Source organism: Thunnus albacares, chromosome 12, assembly GCF_914725855.1.
Source record: "Thunnus albacares chromosome 12, fThuAlb1.1, whole genome shotgun sequence".
Lineage (NCBI taxonomy): Eukaryota > Metazoa > Chordata > Actinopteri > Scombriformes > Scombridae > Thunnus > Thunnus albacares.
The window spans coordinates 22,511,889-22,529,057 of record NC_058117.1 but is presented as its reverse complement, the minus strand read 5'-3'; positions in this window follow the sequence as shown (position 1 = coordinate 22,529,057).

The following is a 17,169-nucleotide window of genomic DNA, read 5'->3' as shown; positions in this document are numbered from 1 at the left end:
AATGCAGCCCATGATTTTGAAACATCTTTCCTTTTGGCACATGACCATACGCTTCAGAGAAGTCTTTATAAAATAGGCAATTTAATACATACATACACAGAGTTTATTGATCCAAGACTCCCATCCTTGGATATGCAGTTAACTATGTGATAAATTGTGTTTATTGTAAAAATCCATTATCTACAGCAGTGATTAACATACAGGTAAAACTTCCCTTGATATATTTGGTGGCTTCAAATGAAAATGTTCGAAAAACAAAGAACCTTTATGTGAAGCACATTGAGTTTCCCTCTGTATTGAATGTGGAATATAAACAAAACTGACACAACTTAATGCTTGTTATTGATTGCTGCTTACTTTTAAGCATCAGAAAAATACCCTGTGAAAAACTTCCCTTCAGAAAGATCCTTAAAGGTATGATTAAAAACAACATTTGGAGATAATCTCAAATAGCCTCTTGTGATGATGTGATTGAATAAGCAGCACACGGGCCAAGCCATCTACATATTAAAGGGGCACTCCAACAATTTTATATGCCAATTTATTAGTGACAGGGAGTACTTTTCAGCCTGTGACATGGGGTGTTTTTTGGCAGGGAAAAGACAAGAAAAGACGCCATTGAGTTGTATTATGGAAAATGTCGGTTTCAGGAGTCAAGTCAAGATAAAAAAAAATCTACCCAGCAGAATTAGTGGCATAAATTTGGAATTCATGAGTGATAAAGGAGCTTAAAAGTTATATAATATTTTCCAAGTGACCTCTTAGTCAAGTTTTAAACTTGTATAATCACTAAGAATGAATGGATGAAAATGAGTGTTGAATGAAAGTTTTGATGGTGATAAATGTTTCATCATGGTCAATAATGTGAATTATTGTAAATTAATGTTATTTATGCATGAATATATGTCTCTATTCTTCTTTGCAACGTATAGTTTGCATAGGATACTTGCTTAAACTTTAATGTCTTTAGGTTTTGCTGTTGTGAGAGTGATGGGTGGGTTTCTCAGAGGAGGAATATGTCTGACTCTTATTTTTAGTTACATTATTTAATACTTTTTAAAGTTTTTAGCTTGTGAGCCAGTGCGGTGGACGTTCTTGGTCATAAGTTTAATTGGGGGCATGGTTGAAGGATGGAGTTAGCAAAGGTTACTGGTGTATCTACTATAGAGGGTGGGCAAAAATAAGCTACTGGATGAGAGACAAAGTCGCTGTATGTGTAGGGCCATGAGGAGGAAAATTGTGCTTTAAGGTTGGTGTGTGGAGTACTTCACTGTGTATTGTGTGAGAATGCATCAGAGATGTACAGAGAAAGAGAGATAAAGATTCACATGTACAATAACAGGAAAATGTCTTGATTGCATTGGATAAGAGCACCAAAACTGTCACTCTTTGAATACACTTTCAGCATTCAATCACTGTGCATTCAAGTAGCTTACCATATAGATGTCTGCAGCTTTATGTGCAAGTTATCAGCTGCAAAATGGTCTTACCCATCATGAGATATGGAGTGGGAAAGATTAAAGGTATGGAAAGAAGAACAGTATTCAGGCTAGCAAATACATTTTGTGACCTTGGAATTATACATTTTTTGTTCACTCAGTTGTATAGAACTTCTTCTTCTTATTCCTTTTCTGAATAGTATGTGTATTGATTGCTGTCGTCTACAATATAGGAAAGTTATTGTGCTTAGGAGGATGGAATGTCATACACATACTGTATAGCTGTAATTTTAGATCTTTCCAAATCTGCCACAACATAGGACATATTTCTTTACAGCAACACAGTAATAGTTTATAGTTTTCTTTATAAATTAGCCAGTTGTATACATTGTGATGATTTCTAGAGACACTGAGATGGACAAGCCCTTTCAATGAGCCACCTGTACTTTACAGATCCACTGTGTAGACAGTTTAGAGAGGAACATGCCCATCGATAAAGTCTATACCGAACAAAAGCTCAGCTGTTTCCTAAATTAGCCTAATCATGGCTTTTTCCCTGAGAAGGCAGGAATCATTAGTCTTTTTTTGGTAATCAATCAATTACTGCACTGACTGAAATAAAGGTGTGGATTCACTGTAGATAGTTTAAAGAAAAGTAGTTTTGAGAATGTTTTTGTCCTATCTCTGACCCATGCACAACCAACCACATGAGGGCAGTAGGTTTATTAAAATGTCTTGTGTTAATATCTTGTGTCAACAAAGTGAGGTATCTCTGCTAAGGTATCCCTCTGTTATCTACTCAGTTCTGTGCCCTGAACCTTCAAGAAGTGTGTTTGAAGTCAGTGGGATGTGTGGGCTCATAGACGGAATTGCTGATCAAGTGTGCTTTTAAAGTGCATCAGAATCGTGCAGCCAGCTTGCATCTTCTTGCCTGTACGTGTGTGCTCCTGTCTCCACAGAAGCAGAGGGAGACGCCCTTGAGGAGCCTTCAACATATATTTCTCACTCCTCTCACCCACACACCATTATTCATGCTACATATAGTGTACGTGTGAAACTCCAAAACCATTCAAATCAAATATGCAGCTGGCTCAAACTTCTGTTGTTCACACTTCAACACCCCCACAGGAGTTGATCAACATGTGAACACTGAGGAATAACTTAGGTCCCCCTTGGTAATTTGTTGTAAATTGATCACACAAAGAGCTGTGGAAAATATTAATTTGTAGACTTATTACTTTAATCTCTTAATTAATCTTAATATATTTTCGTGACCACAAGTCTATATCTCACCATCTTCAGTGTGAGCTCTGTACTTGCCAGCACCCTACACACTCGGTCATTTGCATTTAGAGTGCATACTGTAGATAAAAAAATACACAGTCTCAAAATGAAGTTACTTGGGACTTAATGGAAGAAGATGAAGTCCTGCTGGTGGATTAGATTTGAGAGGCAAGAAAGGGACAGTAAAAAAAAAAGTTTGTGAAGTTGGTATCTGCAGAGGCATCTCAGCATTACTTGAGAGCAAACAGATATTGTTGGTCTGGGTGTGTGGGCTTGTGTGGGCCCAAGGGACTAAAATAAGCCAGCTCTAATCAATAGTAGAGTTGACTCATCATTAGTTTGCCATTCTTGCAGTCTTGCTGATGTGAATACCAACTTTCCAGCTCTGTGTGTTTCGGCTATCACTTACCGTGGCACATTGTCAGCGTTTTCACAAGTTTGGCTCAGAACGACTCTGATGCCGTCAATTTAATGTTCTCCCAAGGTGTCTCATCAGCGCAGGCTGTTACACAGAAACTAAAAATCCTGAGACAGAATGCATTTGCGTTTTTGCAGTCCTGATTACCATTAATCTGAAGCCGAGGTGCTGTGGTGATATAGTGAGCCATTAGAGATATGACAAATACATTCATTAGCTTCCTCACAGCACCTCAGCTCCACGCTGTTACTCCCTGGGGGGGATGTGAATAACTTTGTTGTTGCCTCTAAAGGTGGCGGTACTAACTCCAGGTGTAGGAGAGGAAAAGATGATTGTAAAAGATGGATTGACAAGTGCTATGCTTGGCCTATTGATTGAAATTCACATGTCATGAAAAATGTCATGACATGTAAGGAAGTGTTTGTTTTTTCCCCACCTAGAGATCAGGAAAATAAAGAAAGAACAGCTGTGAAGACTTTTCTAAGCTCCAAACTTCTGTGTGCAGTGTTGTTTACACATTTTGTGAGACTGATTTTTAAATAAGAAGAATAATTCATCTTTGCTGGAGATCTACAAAGTTGTCTTGGTTATTTAATGGTGATCTACAATAATTCATCTGAATATTGATAACTTTGCATTAACTCATGTCTTAGTTTACTAAACAATGTCATTTGAAGAAGCCTGTATAAATTTATAACAAGCATTTATGTCAGTGTGGATGATTCAGTCAGAATTCTTGGGAAGCACCATCATCAAAATGGGAAAATTGATTGTTTAAAAAAGGACTGTAGGGACTGTAGTTACATCACACATCTTTTATATCAAAGGAATCATTCATTTTAGGGCAGCTACTTAGCCCCTTGACATCCAGATACTTTAAGATGGGAACAAATCATCTTAGTCCACAATGTCTGACAGCATCATACTGTATTATGTATCAGCTTGTTCCAACTCTTCATTTAATACACATTTTCCCATAATTCAGGCTGACATATTGGGCCTCTCTGGAAACTTTGGGATTGCCACTAGAATTTAAAATACAGTTTTATGGGTTAGAAAAATGTTTGGCTCCACAGCATGAGTTTGCTAATTTTAACATGAGTTTGCTAAAGTTTGGTAAATACCACACTAACTTCTACCAGATACTATCAAGCAGCCAAAATTATTATTGGTGGAATGATTATCTGCCTGTCAAACACAGCACAAACATGAACTATATCTATTAAATTCTAGTGAGATAGTCAAACTGAATTATACATTTTGAAACCTTTCATCACAGTTGCCCAACAGCTTAGAACTTGCAATATGACTGCCACATCAACAATAATGATGTTTTTAAGATTATAAGGCAGTTATTAGGTCATCCTTGCAGACTGTGTTGTCACCTTACACTATCTGATATGTTCTGTTATTGTAAACTCTATCTGACACATCAGGAAATGCAAAATAGATTAGCTGAACCATGGAGACAATTGTGAGAAATTGAACTATGAATAGTTGCCTTTTAAAGGTCAGTCACGCCTCATTTACAGGACATAATTGAATCATTTGCCCTGGGGAATACATATGAATCTCTCATGAATGTCTAATTGATTTAACTTTAGAGAAGAAATAATGACAAAGTCACTAGAACATCAAGCTAAAAATGTGCATATTTACAGTACTGAAACAATAGGTATGTACTGTACACACATTCAGTAAATCACAGGTTGATAACAAACAGTTTTATAGGCAACTACAGTCAAACAAAACCCAGCTGATAGTTGCTCAGTGACAGCTTTTAGAAATAGCTGATGTACACAGCCACAGTCTGCTTCAATCCGTCCTAATGCAGAGTGGGCTGACAGCATATTTATCACACCTAACCTGCTGCAGTGGCTGAGTGTAATGACGGTGATGCCATCCTTACTGTTAGTGAAACACAATAAGGCTGATTGTCTGCACTAGAACTTATTGTATCTTATTGCAGATCAATGTCTATTTCTATTGCACTGACAGCGCTGACAAATTAAAAGAACAGTGCCTGGAACCTAATCTTTTTCAGCTCATAGACAAACCCACCAGACCAAATTTCAAAAATCCTCTTACCTCCAGATTAATTGATATCATGCTTAGTAACAGAAAACACAAATACCCTGCTTCTGGAGTTTTTGCCCTTGATGTTAGTGATCACTGTCCCATCACCTGTGTCAGAGACACCAAAATCCCTAAATCTTAATCTCAAATTATCACCACAAGAAATTATAAGCATTTTAATCTCCAGGTTTTTTTTTAAAGGATTTGTCCATCTCTGACAATGATAATACCTTCTCTATCACTGATCCTAGCATGGCAATGGAAAAATTTTCACTATCTTTTAATGTTATTGCTGGCAGACATGCCCCTTATAAAAACATAGAATTAAAACAGATACAGTCCTTGGTTCTCCGCACAGCTCTTTAATGCTATCCACAACAGAGACAAAGCCCGGTCCAAGGCTAGATCCAGTGGCACTCCTGAGGACTGGTTAACCTTTAGGCAACAAAGAAACATGTGCACCAGCATGAATAGGAAGGCTAAATCAAATTATTATCAGTCTGCTCTGTGATAGTTCCACTACATTTTGGAACACTATCTCATAAGAATTCATTATGGTCATATCTCCCACCACAAATCAAACAAATATCTTGTCATATTTCCAATAGATCATCCATGGTTGATGCAGTGGCGAAGGGAGAAATTGTATTTTGGGTGGGCCAATACTAAAAGTGGGTGGGCCATCTTTTCTCAGAAAAAAATTGACTTATAAAAAGTTAGAAGAAGAAAAAGTGCAAATATAGACAAACTAAAAAATGAGTGACCAATTTACTTTGCAACGTTCTGCATCACAAAGGCAATAACAGCAAAACACTGCCGATCCAACATGCTTGACCAACAGAGCATTGGCCTATAAAGGCTCTACACAACAGTACAGACAAAAGGCGGTCTTTTATAGCCTGTCCAGTCTAAGATACAGTTCCGGCTGCTCATCGTCTGTAAAGAACACAGCACTGTTGATTAACTATTTTATTGCACAGAGTGGTAATTTAACATAAACCCAGACAGCAGAGGTGTTGACTTAGACAGAAATCGCACATGTAACATATTCCTTGTGCATTGTTCATTATAGCCTACAGCCACTCTATTCTATCAAGAAAACTATCCATACCACTGTGATGTTTGATTTTCCATTCTTGGCTGTGCAGGGAAATACACACAAATTTGGCTGTGAATGCGGTTCATAAATAGCGCATTCTCAGGTCTTTCTTGGAAAAGAGATCTTAATCAGTGAGACTGCCTGATTACCTATAAAATATATAAATAATATTGCATCCATGGGTAATACAAAATGCTATTTTCAGGATAAGAAAAAAAACAACATTACAGTAACAAATTGTATGCTTTAAGAGAAAACTTGCACTAATGGCTCTGTAAAAAGAGTAGTTTGACATTAGGGGAAAAACATTTGTTCACTTTCTTGCCGAGAGTAACACATTTCCTAAACAAATGAGATACTATATGTTAACATAAGCTTTAGAGGTGTTGGTAGGTGGATTTCTTAACTCAGAGCTAGATGTTTCCTCCTGCTTCCAGTCTTTAGGGTAAGCTAAGATAAGCTAATCGCTCATAGGACCTGCCAAAGGCCAACTCTAGCTAGCTCTGTAGCGCACAGACGGCACAGACAAGAGTGGTATCAATCTTCTTATCTAACTCTCGCTAAGAAAGTGAATTAATGTAATTTCCTAAATGTCAAACTATTCCTCTGGAGCCTGCTCAACAAAACTCAAACAGCAAGACTGTGTAATGATTAAAGATAATCGCACATATACAAATTAATTATACATACTGTCCAGTTAGTGTACAAGATAAAATCAAATACTGTCATTCATCACTCTCACTCAGAAACAACTATACTGAATTTTTTTTTTTTAACTAAAAAGGCGAGACTGAATTTGTTTTTTTAAAATTTGACACATTTTTAAAAAGTCTTACTGTATGTGCACAAGAGTAACTGCTATATGCTGTTTTCATGCAATTCTAAACTTATACAAAGATAAAACAGAAATCAATCTTCTTGGTTGAATGGACCTCAGTATTTTCCACCTGATTAATTCACAATATGCACCATAACATGTGATCCTGTGTGTGTATGTGTGTGTGTGTGTGTGTGTGTGAGGGGGGGGGGGGGGCAGGTATTTCTCATGTTGTGGGGATTCACCTCCCTTATGGAGACAAAAAGCAAGTCCCCCATAATGTAAATAATTAGTTTTAGGATGAAGACTTGGTTTAAAGTTAAGGTAAATTTGGGGTTATTTTCAGGTTAGGGTAAGGGTTAGGGTTCGGCAAGTAGTGGTTATGGTTAAGGTAAGGATAAGTCTCCATGAAATGATTGTAAGTCAATGTAATGTCCTCTGAAGTGATGGAAACACAACTGTGTGTGTGTGTGTGTGTGTGTGTGTGTGTGTGTGTTTGAGCATATCCCACACAATGATTGTAAGTGATTTAATAAAAGTGCCATATTTCTTTTATCATGCACTCTCTCGCAACCCAGGGAGCTCTTTCCTTGAAAGAATAGATCCAATCTCTTTTTACAATACCTGCACCAAGGCCTTGCCAGTCCTTGGCACAGATCAATCTCTGAGGCTCGGCAGTAGAAAGTTAATCTGGAAGAGGGGCCTGTTCATCTATGCCTCAACATGCTCGGCTGTCAATCAAAGATCTCAGTGCAACTGTCCTGACAAATGTAGAAGCTAACACCCCAATCGCCCTCCTAGGACCTGCCGAAGGTCATCATCAACTTCATTAAACCAAAAATTGGGTCAACTGAGGGTTGACCAACAATGTGACTAATATGTGCAATATGTGCTTATATGCTATATGTCACAAAAATACTAAACCTTGAAATCCTTCACACAGATGACACCTACATTCAGAGCAACATAGGAAAACATACAATATACATTAGCTTGAATATACAAGGCCTAGAGTGTGCCACTCTTAATTTACATGTCTACTTTGTTGTGTGTCTCATAATTAATTTGTTTCTTGCTTTAACATTTACAGTTTCCATTACATGGATGCTTTAATTTCAAAGACTTATCTCTTTATTTTAAAGATGTGTAAGCGGTGGGATTGAAAATTATGTATTGGCAGGTGTGTGGGGTCAGGCTCCTAATATTGTAAATGCACGTAAATGCACCATTATGAACAACCTATAGTACTATAGTGGTCCAGAACCATAATGATGTGCTGTGACAATCCTACTGCTGTCACCAAATGATGATGCAAGAGAAATGTGCAGTGAAAACAACTCAAGAGTATGTCAGAGAGGATTTCTAAAAAAGAACCAGTTGATAACTTCTTTACAATAAATATTAAATTTGAGGTGACATCAAATACAGTGAGTGAGTAGTTTGAGTTATCAACAGAAAATCATCATTTTGTGTATTTTTAACTAACTTACAGAAAATATCTGAATGTGTTTACAACCCATGTACCATCTTAAAATATCTAATATCTAGTTGTTATAATATAGGTATTTAGCTGATGCCCTCATCCAGAGTCACTAAAAATATGCACAACAGTTTAATGAGCTTAAATTACATGTAAATCCGTTACATTATAAACAATTAATCAAATTATGCAAAGATCATAACTATAATAATGTGTTGTTTGACAGTTCTACCACTGTCACTGAATTATGATGTAAGAGAAATGCAATGAATAATAAGAGAAAAGGATATTTTCAGGGGGCCAGTTCATAATTTGAAATAAATTCACATTTTGAATGTAAAGTAAGTGAGAAGTTTAATTTATTGATGAAAAAAACCAAAACACGACTTTTTTCCACTTGAAAAAAAGGAAAAAGCAAGGCCATCTCCAGCATTCAAATATTAATTAATGTGTTTTTAAAATAGTAATAACATGGGAAAGTGTTAATAATATTATAATATTAATATAAAGAATAATTGTATCATCCCCTTAATCCCTAATAATTTTCATACAGTTACGATCTTACGTCAGTTGTCACTTTGTTTTTTTATGTTACCATATGTGAAATATATTTTATCCCATCTAAAAAACATTGTAGGTTTATTGTAGTTGATTTATTACTATCTTAGATTATATTTAATTATATTTAAATTATCACACTGACCAAAAGCATCAATTAAATCAAAGCATCAGTTAGATGAATAGATGACAATTCCACAATAGGCCCTTTGAAAAGTAACACACCAAGCATGTTGTTAAGAGCTGAAACTAACAACTGAGCAGAACAACAAACAACTGTACCATATTGAGTGACTTTGTGTTTTAATGTCTCTGTCATGTGTGGGTAGAACATCACGCTGTAAATCTGTAGCCAAACTGAAGCTAATAAAAAAGGATGGATCCCTGTAACCCCAGTCAATACAGAGTCAACAAGTCTGGGCTGTGACAGGTTTATTGTGCCAATTCATTCAGAGAGACGAACCCTTAGCTGCTGTGCACACAGATAAGGAATGATTACAGAGGAGTGCAGCCAAATACAGAAAGGCAAACCTGAGAACAAGTGACATTCAACATTAACACGATTGGTGTGGAACAACTGTGTGAAGGACAAAAAATTCTCTCCATCTTTTCATCTGTCTGTCACTATCTTGGTTTATCTATAGAATCTCAGGTCATTATTTGTGGAATCCTTCAGTTTCCACACAAGGTTGAGTAATTCAGAAGATGTGGTTAGATTTCCTCTCCCACTTTATCCCCCACCATGAGATATCTAAAAATCTCAGATGATAATTTTTGCCTGTGGGTTCAGTAATTCAGGTTGGTAGACAGACAGCGCTTAGCTTTGATCATCTGTACCAGCTTGATGGTATGTGACATTTATGCTGCTTATGAATGCATGTTTTTTTTTTTTTTCCTGCTGCTGAAAAAATTATAAAGTGATGTTGTGAAGAAATAAGGGGACATGTTATCAAAGTCTTAGAAACCTCAGCAGGATGTGGAGCAATGCTGTTACTGTTGTGTCTTTTTAATGCTTGTTTCCTATTTGTTTAAGAAGTGTTTCCTCTTGTATTAAATATCTGGCATTTTAAAGGCGGCTAGTGATTTAATTCCCACTGTGCCCGACCCTTGCTTCAAAAGATATGCAAAATTTACTCTGAGGATCTAACCGTCTCCAACTGTTATAATTCCATTAGTCCATAGTAAAGTCTCTGAAGAATTTTGTTGCTGACACTTTTAATCTAATAATTGTTTATACAAAGTGGTTTTGCCTGCAGTGATTAAAATCATGATGTAGACAAGGCTTTGCCACTGTAAAGCATTATATCTTAGGGCTGTTGACAACCTGGCTCAGAAAAGACAGTCCAAATTAATATTTGGAATACAGTAGATGAACAATATTTTGTGGGAATAAAGGCGAGCGATGCTCACTTTTTCAATTTAGGATTCACAGGGAAGAGCACTGTTCTTCAGTGTATAAACAAAATTGTAAAGATAAATTATAAAGATAACCTAAACGAATAAGACAAGGTTAAAAATGAATATGGATATTTAATACTAAAAAGATAAAATGAGAGTGAGTAGGAATAAATAAAATGTTAGCTACAGCATGAAAGTCACCTGAAACACCTGAGACTCTTGTATTAGGCAAGGCTAAGGTATCTTAGCTCTCTCTTTACAACCACTGCAAACATCTGTTTGTCTTCCTCAGTATGATGATAACGTCATCATACTGTCTAAAAAGTCAGATAACCTGAACCATGGGAATGATCATTTTTCTAAGGCCATTTTATGCACATATCATTCATTTATTCTGGTAGTGGCTAAGATCATTTACCACTTGAGAGTTACTGAATAGGCACACAATTTGTCTCATTATTATATAATTAATGAATGTCTTGTGCCTTAAGGGAATCCCACTCATCTGACACAGAGAACATCCTCAGAAAATATATATGTTTGTGCCAAATTATTGACTAGTTCAACAGCCCTGGGATTTAATGATGTAGCCATAAATGTAGTACATAATGGTATTTTAACTGAACCATAATCAATGGAATGTGGGGTTCAACAGGGAAGTGTTCTTGGCCCATTGTTCTTTAACAAAACTACCTTTAACAGTTGGCAAATTCTGTAGGAGGATATTGCCAATGCAAACCAAAAGGATCACATTTCTGGTGATAATATCAGTAGTTTAGTAGGTATTCTCGCACACTTCCACTTTGATTGTTTTGTACCTTCTCTGATATAAAAGTCAAAGAGCACAGTTGATTTTTAAGCTTCTATTCAGATAACATCTCATTCCAGCTCTTTGAAGTGGAGTTTACATTGTGTTCAGTCCACAGGGTATTTGATAATGTTGTCTCAAGGTACTGTGTGCCTGTGGCTACTTTCCTTACAGTTTGTTAAGAAAAGCCATAACTAAACCACAAGAGGGTAATTTGTTCCCTCTGGGTTCAGGTGTCAAGATAGAGACCTTATGCTGTACACAGCTTCATCAAGATGATTCATTAAGTAGATTGTTTTTTTTTTAATTGTTGAGTGGCAAAAATGAAAGAAGACTATTTCAAAACTATTGTTTAGAAAGATGTTCACTGGCAAATGAGGCTTTGAAGATCAGTACATCATTTTACTCAAATTTTATACTATATATATATAAAGTTCACTGGGGTATATATTGTCTTTGGGAATACAATTAAAGAGATTTTGAGTTAGAGGTAGAAAATTAGAAATTTGAAATCAACACAGATGCACAGTGTGAATTATATCAATATGAATTTGGATTAACAGTTTAATACAAAAGTAAACTATATAAGTAAACTGTATAATTTTACTATATAAAGTAAAATGTGATGTATTTTTCTTTTCAAATGAAATGAGGTAGGTTTTAAGTTGGTAGTGACACTTTGGCTGCCCAATGATGTCACACTTCCAACTATTCACATATTCAACGCCACACTGATTTTTTATTTTCTGTATATGGGGTTTATTGAGGACCAAAGAAAGCAAAGCATATCTACATTTTCATCCAGAATGTTTTTAAAAACCAAAAAGACTTGGTTTATTATCAAAAAAACAAAAACAACAATGTCATTTGTTAAAGTATCACAGCAATCAGAATACAATTTCCATTGTTACTCACCTGGAAACAAATGCAATTATCAGGTGTGACATATAAACTGAGCCTTGTGATAGTCCTGCTTTAAATGTAACGTCTAAGTGTTCCCTGCCACCAATATCTGTTAATGTTCAATGACTTCAATCACCACAGTCGACTTGTTTTAGAGACATCAGTCTGTAGCTGTATCTTGAACTCAACCTGTTTTCCACTGTTCTCAAACGTGCCTTGATTGCAAAAGAGAACACCTGACACGATCGAAACTGAATTGATGTTTTCTAAAAGCAACTTCTTCCCTCATTAGGTCAGGAATTGGCACAGGAACTGAAAAAGTGATTTTTAAAAATACCGTTTCTCAAGAATGTTAATTTTTCAGTGTGCTTGCCCCCCTCCGCCCTTTTTTTCTTGTAAACATAGTCCCATCCATATTAAAGTGTTAAGATCTGTTCCTCTTCTTTTTGCCAGTGTTTCCTGATGCCATGCCTGTCTTTGGTGATTGTGTAAATCCAGCATTGAATCTGTTTTAACACACAGTGATATGCTGTGATGCTCATAAAATTGCATCAAATGGACGAGAGTAATTATGTTAATGATGTAATGACTCTCCACAAAAAGTTGCACTGTGTGTTAAGTACAGCTTCTATTTCGTTTCCACAGACGATTTCCCTTTCAGCATTCTAAATTGGCCCGGGTTTATTTCTAGCAATGGTGTTTATCAATAGCTGACAGGAAATAAATTTGAACCCAAGCTGTTACCTAGCAACACAATTCAGGAATAGGATAATCCTCAATGTCACTGTAACACCCTGTCACTATACAGTGCACATGCCCCATAATTAACATTTTTATCTTCGCCAGGCGTGAGCCTGGAGGGTATCATGCGTTTGGTCATGTGTGTGTGTGTGTGTCCGTGTGTGTGTATCTGTCTACAGCTAATCTTGCATACTACTAGACCCATCAGCCTAATATTTTTTTGTGCATATTTATGACTATATGCTCAAGGATCTCTCGTGGTTGCAGTGATTCACAATTTTTGAAAAAACCACTTTAAACCATTGACTGCTTGGTTTTATACCTCCATTGACATCTGACTCCTCACTCCTCTGAACTGGCTGGCAGGGACCACAAGTGATCAACAACTGCTTCACTTTGGAATCTTGTATCCGCTAGGGACAACCAATCATACCTTGTTGCCATATTAGATCAATTAGTGCCAAATTTTGGAGTGGGTTGTGTTGTAAATTCAAATACAATAAATATTGATAAGATTCCTTATCGTAAAGCTTAGACTTTTGTCTTTAGTCAGTCCTTGCCATTTTACGATATGCGTTACAACATAGCAAAAGGCATTTCCAGCAATTGGCTAGGCTAAAAACAAGGTTTACTTAGTCTGTTGCAGGCCACATTTTGGACTTTGTCATGGCTCAAAAACTGCAATCCAAAGAAAAGTTTGGTCTCATCTTGAACCGGAGAATCTGTAGATTAATTCCATACCCGATATGTTATGATCCACTAAAGTTCGGCATAATACGAGATGAATAAATCCCTGTTTTTGTTATCTTCGCCGCCATCTTGACTGTACACACCCGGCGGAAATCCACACTCTACTGAGTGCTCTCTTCTTGTTTTTAAATGTTTTTTGATGCTTTTAGTTAATTTAGACATTAATACCCTATGCACATGTGCAATTCAATTCATTTGAATTGACATCACTGGAAACAAATGGAAAAATTCTGGTACAAGACATACTATGTTGTGTAAGCTGACAACTAGCATATCATACCTTTCATATCTTTAGTGATTTGCCAGTCTGTTAAAAAGCAATTACTCACTCTGTATGTTTATGTGTACAATTATTGACAAGAAGTTCCTCCACTCAAGCTCCCACCTGTTTTTCTACTCTGTTTGTGTGCACCCTGGGGAGACTTTACTCTTAAATCAATTCACACTGGGATTTTATTTGCAATGCTCCCTGCATGTTGTTTGTCGTGTTGTTGTCTGTCCCATGCTGTTATGTTGTATTTCTATAGGGACCATTTGCGAGAGTGGAGCCATGGCACCAAGTCAACTGTATCGCCATTTGTTTAAATGTTGTGTGATTCAAACAGAAATTTACCTGAAGTTATTACTATTAATGGGAAAGCTTTAATATGCCTTTATTTACAAAAAAATCTTTTACTGCATTGACTGATTTTTTGGCCACAAGTTGTGAACACAACACTGACAAATCATCAATTTTTGATTATTTACACATCCAGTAGTTACTGAGCAACATTATCATTCATTTAGAGTCATGTCTCTGTCCACCTGATGAATGTAAGTCCAATATTCACCCTCCTTTAGCTCTGTTTTAGGTGTCTATCAATTATATCTGGCTCTTTACTACTAAAGAGCCAGTATGTTATATATCCATTATGTTCTCAAGCTAGTCGCTAACTGTGTCTGTTTGCCATTTGATGTACAGTCGGTTTCTTTAGAGCTTTTTCCCTGAAAACAGCTGCCTGCTGTAGACAAAAATGACACTATGGGAGCAGTGAGAGTGAACCAAAACAGTAAAGTTGTGGGCTGGAAAGCTAAAAACCGATATCTATGCTAAATATGGTCAAAGTAAGAGAGTAGCTAAAACAGCCTGTTTCAGACAGAGGCTGAACTGAGGGGCTGCATAACGGATCGGTATGACTTAAATAAGGAGTTAAATAAGGATGTGTATAATATGCCCACCTTAAAAATTTAACTCTTTAAAAGAGATCAGCTTTCTGCTTCATCAGGACTGTTTGGGTCAGGTCAGATTAGGTCAGATTAGGGTTTAAAAAAGTAGGTTGATGAAGATTGCCTTGGTGCAGCTCAGGTGTGGTGTTTGGTTTAGCATTGCCATTTAAATTTCTTCTGAAGAGGTAGTCTAGATTTACAGTAGGTTACTAGTCATTCCCCATAGACTGTGGGACACGCATATATATGTTTGTGGATCCACATAAAAATTGTGCATTCTCTGGTTCAGACAGAGGGGTACGAGCACTAAAGAAAGTCCAACTGAACAAGAATGTATTGAAGAAGACAGAGTGCTTCACTGAATAGAGCACACTAATGATGAAACTTCATTTTAGCCTTTGGCAAAAATAGCGGGTTGGCAGGGTTGTGGTTCATTTAGCTGAAGGTGGAGCTCCAGGTGGTGGTATTGGATTCATGTCCTGTAGGGGATTAACAGAAGTAGGAGCGCCGCCTCCATCTACAGTACAACTGTGATGTTGTAAGATTTGAAGTTCTTGTAACTTCAGAAATATAAAATCCAGATTCAATGCCTCTTGATGCTGTAAAAAAAGAATACGAGTTGATACATGGGGAGGCGCTTGACATCGGTGCACTCCAGGGATCAATATCTGAGGAGATCCATACTGTGTTTCCTGTGGCATGGAGTTGGTGTGGCTGGTTGTCTGACCTTTCAAACGCTTCCTGTCTGGCTGACCTGCATTGATCTGACCTGTACAAGCGCTTCAACACCCAGCCAGTTAGAGATTGAGCTGTGGGTGGTCAGTACTCCTACACTGCATATCAGTGTTTCCTATAAGTGTTTGTGTGCTTGCATACTTGTACGAACGCTATGTACCTGTGGTGTAGGGGCTCTTGGCTCAACACTGACAGCTACCTCTGGGCATGCAGCAGAGGACGACTAAAAAAGTGCTCAAGGACATCACACTCCTCGCCACAGATCCTTATTGAGTCAACAACCACATGATTCAACAGACCATCACTGTGAAAGGTGTGAATGCTAACAAGGAATGTTTAGTTTGTATCGAACTATCAAACCTTGTGATCATGCCATCAAATGCAGTGAGGAGATTTCACTTGTCATCGCACTTGTTTGCATTAGTTATTTGTCACATCACATCACAGCCCCAAGACAAAGTTCACAATATCATGGCCTTGGAAGCAAAGATTTATTTTAGGCAACATTAAATTGCTTGGAAACATGAATATTTTTACACTGTGGAAAGATCTGCCTCCCTCATTAACCTTGTGTTTGCCTCACAATTAACAATTCTATTCTCGGATTCCACTGTATGTACAAGAGGCTGTCCAGAGGCTATCCATCTGTTGTCTCGCTAATCTCCTCAACTTGCAATAATTATAATGTTTATTTTAGAACAAATAAATTGAGATACAGAGTGAGATATTTATTTTACATCAATTTGTTTGATTTGAGTGTTTCTAGAATCATGTGAAAATGTCTATGTGACATAAAAACTTATATTATGTCTGCTTGTTGGGTTTTATTCACAGATATTTCAGTTTTCAACCATCTGAGTTACGAGGTTGTTCAGCCTCATCAGTCATCTACAGGCTCCTGATTGAAGGTGTAACTTGTCTTTTTGGTCTGGGAGCCTGTGGTTAATGGTGCTAGTCTCAGGGAGCAGGTTTATTATCTATTATGAGTTTGGATCATTTCGTGGTTCCTCTTACATATCATGATGGTCTGTGAAGAAAAAAAAAAGAATGAATAGATAGTTTTGGATCGCAACTTCTCTATTCAGTTCCAAATGGCAAACACCTCCAACAACTTTACATTTAGGAACATATGAGATAGAAGGTGATCCACCAGTTTTAGTGAAAACTGAATTTCAGATTAGATGATCAGATCAGTAATATTTGGTCATAAACATTTGAATGAAGTCAGCCTCACAAATGCTTTCAGCATTTCTGATGTCAATTTTCATCTCAGAGTATTTTTAGCTGATGAAATACAATCTACTTGCTGCGCCTATAAGTCTCCATCACTCAACACCTTTTGAAACTAACAATAATGTTCCAGAGTCACACACTGAGTGACTGGCATGCCATGATGTGTCATTTACCACAAAATGGTGAAACACATTTATTTTATGTTTCCTTACTGCCAATGCAGT